Source organism: Lactuca serriola, chromosome 6 (genome assembly GCF_051521515.1).
Source record: "Lactuca serriola cultivar US96UC23 chromosome 6, Lser_US96UC23_V15, whole genome shotgun sequence".
Lineage (NCBI taxonomy): Eukaryota > Viridiplantae > Streptophyta > Magnoliopsida > Asterales > Asteraceae > Lactuca > Lactuca serriola.
The window spans coordinates 45292253-45303582 of NC_136413.1; positions in this window are offsets into that span (position 1 = coordinate 45292253).

Genomic DNA, 11330 nt, shown 5'->3' on the forward strand with positions numbered 1-11330 from the left:
GATCGATCTTAGGTCAGGATATCATCAGCTAAAAGTAAGAGAGCAAGATATCGAGAAGACTGCATTCAGAACTAGATATGGACACTATGAGTTTTTGGTTATGTCGTTTGGACTAACCAATGCTCCAGCAGCATTCATGGATTTAATGAATAGGGTTTGTAATCCTTTTCTTGATAAATCCGTGATAGTGTTCATAGATGACATTTTGATTTACTCGAAAAGCCAGGAGGAGCATGGCAGACACTTGCGAGAAGTGTTGGATGTTTTGAAGAAGGAGAAGCTGTATGCAAAGTTCTCCAAATGTGATTTTTGGATTCGTGAAGTCCAATTCTTGGGTCACGTGGTCAACCAAGAAGGGATAATGGTTGATCCAGCGAAGATCGAAGCTGTGACGAAGTGGGAACAACCGAAAAGTCCCACGGAGATTCGAAGCTTTTTAGGATTAGCCGGATATTACCGAAGGTTTATCCAAGGCTTTTCTTCGATCGCTAGTCCATTGTCAGCTTTGACCCACAAAGGAGCTACTTATGCTTGGGGTGAGAAGCATCAGGAAGCATTCGAGAAGCTAAAGAAGAAACTATGCGAGGCACCGATACTTTCTCTACCCGATGGAGTTGAAGACTTCGCTGTTTATAGCGATGCGTCTGGGGTTGGATTGGGTTGTGTTTTGACCCAAAGAGAAAGGGTGATAGCATATGCGTCTCGACAGCTGAAAGAGCATGAAAAGAACTACCCGACTCATGATTTAGAGTTGGCAGCGGTAGTTTTCGCTCTGAAAATATGGAGGCATTACCTCTATGGCACGAAGTGCAAACTTTTCACTGATCATAAGAGTCTCCAATACCTCTTTAATCAGAAAGAATTGAATATGAGGCAACGACGCTGGCTAGAATTACTTAAAGACTATGATTGCGAGATACTTTACCACCCCGGTAAAGCTAATGTTGTTGCTGATGCTCTCAGTCGGAAAGTCAATCCCGAAAGGAAAAGGCCAAGAGCGTTGAGAATTGAAGTTGTCTCAACTATTTTGGAAAGTATAAAGAAAGCTCAGAGCGAAGCTTCTGAGAAGAATGACAGAAAGGAGGAACGTTTGGGCAAAACGTTGGTGTTCGGTGTAAACAGTCATGGACTGAAGGTGTTCCAAGATCAGATTTGGATACCTAAGACAGGAGGAGTCAGAGATCTTCTAATGGAAGAAGCTCACAAGACCATGTACTCGATTCATCCGGGTAGCACTAAAATGTATAGGGACCTGAAACCCTACTACTGGTGGCCGACGATGAAGCTTGATGTTGCAAAGTATGTGGCCGAGTGTGTGACTTGTGCGAGAGTCAAGACACAACATCAGAAACCGTACGGGAGTTTAGAACCTTTGCCTGTGCCTATGGGTAAGTGGGAAGACATTGCTATGGATTTTGTCACTAAACTGCCCAGAACAAAGAATGGTCACGACATGATTTGGGTGGTCGTTGATCGATTCACTAAGAGTGCGCATTTCATAGCGGCCAGGGAGAAATGGTCTATGGAGAAGCTTGCGAATTCTTACGTGAAGGAAATTGTGAGGCTTCACGGTGTTCCATTGACGATTGTGTCGGATCGTGATAGCCGTTTCACATCGAGGTTTTGGAAAAGTCTACAAGAGGAATTGGGTACCAAGTTGTGTTTAAGTACAGCTTACCATCCGCAGACTGATGGTCAGAGCGAACGAACGATACAAACACTTGAAGATATGCTGAGAGCATGTACTCTGGAATTCCTAGGTAATTGGGATGAACATTTACCATTGGTAGAATTTTCCTATAATAATAGTTTCCACTCGAGCATTAAGATGGCACCTTACCAAGCTTTGTATGGACAGAAGTGTCGTACGCCGTCTTGTTGGCTTGAGGCTGGGGAAAAGCAGTTTATGGGACCGGAGATGGTTCATCAAACTGCTGAAAAGTTGAAAGTAATTAGGGAAAGAATGTTAGCGGCTCAGGATCGTCAAAAGAGCTATGCTGACAAGAAGCGGAGACCGATAACTTTTGAGGTTGGGGATTCGGTTTTGCTTAAAGTCTCGCCGTGGAAGGGACTTATAAGATTTGGTAAAAGGGGAAAGTTGAGTCCAAGGTTTATTGGACCGTTTAAAGTTCTTCAGAGGATTGGGAACCAAGCTTACAAGCTCGAATTACCCGAAGAACTGAATGGAATTCACAACACTTTTCATGTGTGTTATTTGAGGAAGTTCACGGGAGAAGTTCCCGACATAATTCCAATTTCTGAATTGAGAATTGATGAGAACAAAAGGTTGATTGAAGAACTAGAGGCAATTGTTGACCGAAAGACTAAGAAATTGCGATGCAAGATGGTTGGGTTAGTGCTTGTCCGATGGAAACACACGAATGGGCCGAATCTCACCTGGGAGACGGAGAGTGACATGATGGGTCGCTATCCGCATTTGTTTGTTGATGTGTGATTCCGGGGACGGAATCATTCTAAGGTGGAGAGAATTGTAACGCCTGTGTTTCCGGGCTTGCCATATTTAGCAATATAATAGTCTAGGTTAACCTTTGTAACCCGTTTTGAAATAATAAGAATGTATTATTTGAGTATTATGTGTTTTGTGCTTAATTGCTTAATTATGTGGTCCGATTAATTAAGAATAAAAATAAGCGTCAAAATTTAAGTGTAAAATAAACTTAATATCTTTGCTTAATGTTGTAGTAGTCGAAACGAGGTTTCCGAATATATATAGAACGCCCAAATCTGACTTCGTATGAGGAAGTTATGATTTATCGAAGTTCCGGCTTAGCGGTATACAGCCTGAAATACTCGAATTGAGATCGAGCGGTTGTTAGCCGAAGCAATCTAAATGAGAATCGAAGATCTCATTGTTGGTATCGAAGCGATAAAAAGTTAGGCGAGAACGGACGTCAAACGAAGAAGTTATGAATTTATAACGAAAGTTTATGTCGCGGCCTATTAAAAATAATTAATAAAAAATAAAGTCAAAATTAGACGACGGAGTCTAAACGAAAGTCGTAGAGCGTAGTCTCACCTTCGCATGGATATAAAGAACGTCGAAAACGGAGTTCGTATGAATGACTTGTAATGTTTATCGTTTATGCTTTATGGTCTGTATCGGAACATGACATCCCGAGTTTTGATTATATAATGAAATGCATCTCTTGATGAAATGCTTTGATAAATATTATTTTATCATGTTTTGTTTTGGGAACAAATTCCGCAACTCTTTCAAATCAAAAGGATTTACTCTGAAAATATTTAAAAGCATAAATGAAAATCGGTCTTTTCTGGCTGAGATTTTGGGGATGTCACAATCAAAGTTAAGTCCCTCAACACCGAGAAAGTCATCAGAACCATGTTGAGGTTAAGGGGAAATGGGAGATGTAGTAGAAGAAATTGCAAAACCTGAATTCTTTTCCCCCGCATCAGATGCGTTGACATTATTGGAGGTTCTCCTGTGGTGGTAGTTGTAGTGGTTTCAGTGAAAATAGGTGACTGTTGAGGAATAGAAGTTGGTGGTTGAGTGGTAACAGGAGGTGTTCATGGAGCAATTGTGGTAGGAACAAATGGGGAAACAGGTGATGGTGGAAGGTATGGAATAACGAAATTTACCTCCTATTCAGTTCGGTTGACATCCTCCTCAGCCTCGATTTGCATCATCATATTCGCTTTCAGATGAAGTTGAGGAAGGGATGCGAATTTTACGAACTTGCTTCATAAATCGCTTTTGTTTTAGGGAAGAGGGAGCTGGCTTGGAAGAATCGCCATTCGTCTTTCGCTTTTTAGAAATCTGAGTAAGGGTAGACAGACCCTCTTTCGGTTGTTTTGGTTTTCCCCCTTTCTTGACCTTATCAGCTTTATCAAGAGTATGCTGCATCTCAGGAGTAAGGACTCTAGGTCCTTAAACTTTAAGATTCTTATATTCCCCAATAATTTTGCTTGCCCCAGACATGCACCAATACATGGATTCAGGAATGGAACCCACAAAAGAAAACTTGGAGTTGCCAGCCACGATGATCTTGGTAGTGTGAAAGGTAGCAATCGAAGACATCAAAGAGTCTGCCATGACTGGGATGTTGAGCTTCGCGATTGCGTGCTGTATGACTATGGTCCAAAAATGACCACAGGAGATCTCGTGTGTCGAGTGGTGGAGTTTGTGCTTTGCACCAGTTGAGCCCACAAAACTGAACAATAGTCTAGGTTGATCCCATGGTAGAGGCCATAGGGGATTGTCATGAAGGACTTGCTTGCGCAATCCGAACCAGTTACCCTTTCAAAAAATGCCTTAAGGAGAAGGGTAAAAAGGCCATTCCATAGCGGAGGAAGGTTTGATTTCTTGAACTTGGTGATGGAGGGGATGAGATTTGTGTACCCCATCTAATATAACATGTTGATGATTTGAGCAATAGAGATCGAATCTGGGTTGACCATTGAATCGTCATGAGCAAGCCCTAGAAAATAGCAAAATCTAGCCTTAGTAAGGGAAGTCTTCTTCTCAAATACCTCAAAGGTAATCCTTTCCTCCTCTTTGACGTAGGCTTCTGTAGAATAAGCTTTTGACAGCAGTGACATCGGAACACATTCGACCTTGGTTAGAGCGATGACCTGAGGTGAGTACTTTAGGCATTCTACGATTGACAACATGAACACATCGTATTTGAACTAAGCCAAGTCGAGAATCAGGTTTTGATTCTATTTGATAGGGAGGAGAGATGACTGAGCATATTGTTCTTGAACAAAGGAAGAGTCATCCATTGTTGTAGGTTGAAGAAGGAGATGAACAGTTGAGAGAGTAAGCGTCGTTTAGGGTTCGTAAAATAGTTAAGAGTGGTAAAGGTTGAAACGTAGATGGAAAGCTCTATTTATCGTGAGAGAGAGAGAGAGAGAGAAACCAAGTGACGATTGCATGACAATCCCTGGTTGGACGCCTAGAAAAACGGGATATAACAATTGTAGTAGCTGATAGAGTGTCAGGTGACATCAAGCGGCGTGAGAATTGGAACCTTTTTGAATTACACACGCCTTTTATTTCAAAATTCTTATCCTCAATTGTCGCGTCTGTAATGGTTATCCCCAATCGTTGCAAAATAATGACCTTTTGCTTTTGAGAAACAAACTTCATAAGCGCATATAAAAGCGAATTTGCGAAACTGAAAAATGCCATAAGAGTCACGAATTGCTTCCTTCTAAGTCAAGAGAGACAAAGAAGTGTCTGTGTGGTTTCCCGTTGAAGTACGATCATTTGTTTGTTAAGAAACAATGAAATGCATCTTTTAAAGATAGGTTGAAAGGTGGCTAAATCTTCAATCAAACAACGAACTTCATATAAGTGTGAATGTTGGATGAAGTACTCATGTGACCGGTGTAGTCAGTGAAACGAGTAGGCTTGGAATTATTTTAGTGACTGGGTGATTTTAAAAACCTAAAAAAAAAACTGGAACTTAGGGTAGAAAAGTCTTGGTTTTAGAACAATTTATAAAGATCACACAAAAAGAAAAAGAGATTTCGTGGTACGACCCACAAAGGTGGAGTTACGACATTGTCATGGTAAAAAACTAGAACTTTCAATGGTTCACCATCAATTTATTTGTGTGTGTTGAATGTTGGGTTTCACTCAGTTCGTGGTGACCGAAGCTAAGATCATGAACTCAGATACTTCGTAACCATAAACCTCAGTGGTATAGCTAAGAGTCTCAAGGGTTACATGTATGAGTATGAAGGCAAATGAAGAAAAGAGAAGATGGCTCTGAAGAAGTAGATGTACCTCTGCTATGTAATTGTGACCAAGCAGATAACTCTTAACTCAAGATGAGAGGAGTAAGGTATCTCGTGACTAATATGAATTTAACAGCCTAGTTTGGAAGAAATGAATGGTAGATTCGATTCATTAAGGCTTCACATTAAGTCTATTGAGGCTTAAGACAACATGCAACATCATGCTTCTAGGGACACTTAGCCAGTACAAAGATATGGAAATTATACCTGCCCCATCATTCGTTTTTGCAATGTAACCTGCAATGTTACTCAAAGAAAAATATTAAATAAGAAAAGAAAATATTTTTGTATTTTGATAATTTCTGAAAAGAAAGAAAAAAAATAATTTTATATTTTAGATTGGAAAGAGGAAAACCTAAACAAAGAAAATATTTTGTATTTTTGAAAGATTTAAAGAAAAATAAAACGAAACGAGCATAATATACAAAATATACAAAAAGATCAGACCACGAGTGTTCGCTTTAAAAGAAATTGGAGGCGTGAAATGGAGCGAACATTCGTCTCAATTCGTGTCCCAAAAAAATCGGAAATCGTTCGTTCTATTTCGCTTCTTGAAAAATAAACACAAAAGCGAACGGGCTACTTCGAAAGTGGTTTTGGAACTGATTCAGCTTCCATCATTCCCAGGCTTTGGAGTATTCTATTAAAAGATGCTTCATGCAAGACTTTCGTGAATATGTCAGCCAATTGGTAGGTGGATCGAACAAAATGAATCTCAACGTTGTCGTATTCTACATGATCCTTGATGAAATGATACCTCAATGATATGTGTTTTGTTTTTGAGTGTTGCACCAGGTTGTAACAGATGCGAATTGCGCTTTCGGAATCACAATAGAGTGGGATTCGCTTCATTTTCAGGCCATAGTCCCACAATTTACTCTGAATCCATATGACCTGAGAAGTACAAGATGTGGCAACAATGTACTCAGCTTCGGCTGTTGACAACGAGACGCATGTTTGCTTTTTGGACTGCCAACTGACAAGTTCGCCATCAAGGAATTGGCATCCTCTAGTCGTGCTTTTTTTATCCAACCCGAATCCTCCAAGATCAGCATCTGAAAATGCTTGTACGAAGAAACAGATTTCGCAAGATACCATATACCAAGGGAAGAGGTTCATTTCAGATATCTAAAGATATTCTTCACTGCCACCATATGAGGTTCGCATGGATTAGCTTGAAACCTAGCATAATAACAAAAGGAAAATATAATATATGGTCTACTAGCTATTAGATACATTAAGGATCCTATCATTTGGCGATAGAGAGTCATATCAGTAGCTGTTTTTTTCCAGAGACGGAGTTAGTTTCATTCTGAATGCCGTTAGAACCTTCACTTTGGAGTCTCCCATCATGCCAAACTTAGTCAGTAAGGTCTTCGTATATGTTTCCTGGTTTATAAAAATGCCTTCTGGTCCCTGTTTTATATTCAATCCAAGGAAAAATTTAATTGGACCCATAGAGCTCATCTCAAATTTAGTTTCCATCAACTTTCTGAATTCAACTGTTAAGCTAGGATTCGTAGAGCCAAAGATGATGTCATCAACATAAATTTGGACAATCATTAAGTGGTCACCCTCTTTCTTGAGAAAGAAGGTTGGGTCAACCGAACGTTGTTTAAATTTAGACATTTTAAGGAAGCAAGTGAGAGTTTTATACCAGGCTCTTGGAGCTTGCTTCAGACCATAGACTGCCTTGTCCAATATATAGCAGTGATCAGGATACTTCTCATTCACAAAACCCAGTGGTTGTTCCATGTATACAGTATCTTCTAATTCTGCATTTAGAAAACCACACTTAACATCCATTTGAAATACTTCGAAGTTCTTGTGCGTTGCATATGTAAAGAAGATGCTAAAAGATTCCAACCTTGCAACATGTGCGAAGGTTTCTTCGTAGTTGATGCCTTCCTCCTGACAATATCCTTTAACCACAAGTCACTCTTTTTTCCTTATAAAATTGCCTTCTTTGTCCATTTTGTTGCAAAACACCCATTTTAAACCAACAACCGATGCATCTGGTAGAGTAGGAATTAACCTCCAAACCTTGTACCTTTCGAACTCGTTATGTTCATCTTGCATCGCTTGCACCCAATCAGAATGAGCAAGAGATGTATTGACGGTTTTGGGTTCAACTTTGGAAACGAACGAATTGAACATGCATAATTCCATTTTAGAGAATAATGCAGTTCGTTTCGCTTTTAACTGAGATCTTGTAAGAAAACTTATAGATGATTTACCAATGAATTGAGTTTTGGGGTTATCCCTGGTCCATTTGGCTAGAGGAGGATAGTTTGGATCATAATATGGATCCAGCTTAACATCCACGTCTTTGAATTCTGATTGAATATATGTATCATCATTCGCATCTGTATTCTCCCCCTCGACTGATGACCGAGTCTCAAAGACTGGATTTGTGTCTTCCTGTTCGACTGGACTTTCGTGTGCTACTGTTGATGGCAGATCCTTCCCCTGGAGAGGTGAGCTAGATGATGATGAACCCTCCCCTGGAATGTATCACTCATTTTCTCCTGAGGACTTTCCTTGGAGTTAGAATTTTCCTCCTGGAAAGCAGTGCTCATGTTTTGAGATTGATTCGTAGCTGATGGCTAACTTCGCTTGTCTTTTGCAGTGTCATCAATTATTGTCTCCACTTCGTTTACCTTATTAGCAGCTGCCTTCGCTTAAGATGTAATGGCTTTCTCAGGTTCATGAAAGAGAAGCATGAATTCTTCATAGAGATTGGCCGGTGGAATGGTAAGTTGGTTTGATTGAGGAAAGATCTCTTGAGTTTAACTGTCATTCGCTTGTATCTTCTTTAAGTAATTATCATCAAATGTGACATAATAAGTTTCTTCAATCCTTTTGGATTGTTTGTTTAGAACCCTATATACTTTCGACGATAGCAAATATCCCAGAAAAATGCCTTCGTCAGCCTTTGTATCAAACTTATTCTGTTGTTCCTTTGAATTGAAATTGCAACACCTGGAACCGAAAACATGGAAGAACTGGACGTTAGGTTTTCGTTTATTGATACTTTCGTAGATAGTGAAAGAAATTCTTTGTTAAGAAGCAATCTATCTTGAGTGAAGGAGTTGGTGGCAACATTATCAGCCCAGAAGTAAAGAGGCAGTGATGCGAACGAATGCATGATCCTGGCTGCTTCACACAACGAACGGTTTCGTCTTTCAATGACCCCGTTTAGATGTGGAGTATATGGATCAGAAAACTTGTGAGATATCCAATTATCATTGCGGAATTCATCAATCACTTGGTTCTTAAATTCCAGACCATTGTCGCTTCGAACATCGCGAACCACCTTTCCCAGTTGTAACTCAATATGCTTGATAAACTCTTTGAGCTTAGGAGTTGCTTCAGATTTCTGCTTAAGAAAGAACACCCAAGTGAAATAAGAAAAATCATCTACAATAACGAGTATATATTTGTTACCACCAATACTTTCGATTGCAGATGGGCCATAAAGATCAATGTCGAGTAGTTCGAGTGGCTCAAGAACCTTCGTATACACTATAGTTGGATGACTTTTCATGCTTTGCTTTGGCGCATAGATGATCCTTGTCATATTTCAAGAGTGGAAGACCTCGCACATGATCACCAAGAACTAGCTTGTTGATGTCTTTGAAGTTGAGATGTGAAAGTATCCTATGTCATAGCCAACTATCGTCTATTGCAACCTTAGTGAGCAGACATATAGAAGGTTTCCCTTGTATCGTATTGATGTCCAATGGATACATATTACCTTTGCGTTTTGATTTAAGCAGTATTGATTTTGTCTTCTTTTTGATAATTTCAGATCCTTCATCATCAAACGAGACCTTTAGTCATGTATCCAATACCAACTGTGAAACACTTATTAAGTTGTGTTGCAGTCCCTCAACATATGCCAATTTGCGAATTGAGAATTCGCCATTTAATATCCTGCCATATCCTTTTATTTCCCCAAGTGCATTGTTACCAAACTTCACGAGACCACCATTCTTCAGTTCTCTGTATTCTCTTAGCTCCTCCCTTTTTCTCGTCATGTGACGCGAACAACCACTGTCTATATATCATGCAGTGTCAAACTGTTCGTCATGAATAACCTACAAAAATTAAGCAAATTTAGGAACCCAAAGGTGTTTGGGTCCTTGTGAGCCTTTTACAGAAACTGGATAAGCAATAGAGAGATCAATCATATATGTTTGTTTTATTAAGGCTGTTTGATCTTTCTTCTTTATTGTGAAAACCTTGATACAATTATCTTTCTGATTTGATTCTTTCAAGTTATTATGTTTTTGTTTTTGTTTGTTTCTTATTTGATTTTTAACAAACTTTTGCTCTTTCTCCTTAGATCTAGAAGGAGTATGTGACTCTGAAACAATCTTCGCCTTTCGTTTATCGTGTGGTGAGGAGGTGGATGAGTGCGAAACTCCTATTTTAGAAATGAAGTTGTTCTTGGGATATTACTTATGAGTTGAAGGATAGGTGGGTTTGTAGGTAGTGGATCTGAGACGACTTGTATCTCTTTGATCCCAAGTGTTGTAAGACTTACGAGATGAGAAGCCTTTTGGATTCGTGTTTAAAGAGACTTTTTGCCTTTTGGCATTTGATCCAACATTTGTCTGAGGATTGAAACGCTTTTCATGGTGAACGAATTTAGGGTTCCTTGACTTCCAAAATTGTTTTCGTTCTTGCAGATTTTTTTGGTACCTGGCGTTTCGTTGACGTTTTTGTGCTGCAGACTGCTCAGCAGATTTGTGAATGTTTGCTTTTGCCCTTGTCTTTCGCATACGAGTGTTTTCTTGAACTAAAGAGTTATCAGTGAGATTGTCCTTGGTTCCATTGGAACTTCCCTTTTCGTAGGTAGTATTAACCTTATTTAAAGGTTGAGCTACATACCTTCCTTTAACTCTCCAAGAGGTCTTCTCAAATAGACCTATGTTTCGTCTGCATTAACAATTGGGGTGGATCAGAAGTGCTCATCACACACATCAGCATTATCAGCTTCGACTAAGGACGTTAGTTCGACAATTTGACATTTAGATATGCCATTAACTGTAAAGAACTAGTTAGGCGACGTTTAGACCTTTGGAAAGACAATCACAACTTCCTTTAGAACCTTTGGATTGTTTTGATAAAGATGTATGTACTCAACTGAATTTTCTGAAATCAGAGCTTTCGCTTTTTCAGGTTCGTTTTTAAGGAATTGTGAACAGTCAATCTCATCTTCTACAGATATTTCACTCATCTCATTGTCCTCATCAAATTCAGAAATATTATCAACATTTAACTTATTGTCTGAACTCAATTTCTAATTCAATGAATCAAATTTCTGTATAGTTTCGGTTTTGATCATTAACCTGTCATTTTCATCGAGTAACTGTCTCAACATGTCCTTGTGGTCTAGCTTTGGAATGAATGTAAGAGTCAATTTTGTCAAGTCCCATTTTATAAGCCTCTGAGGTTTCTTCTGATGAGACGATAGATTCACTTTGATAACAATCAACATCAATTTCATCTTCCTTTAATTCCAAAAATTGCAAGATCATTTT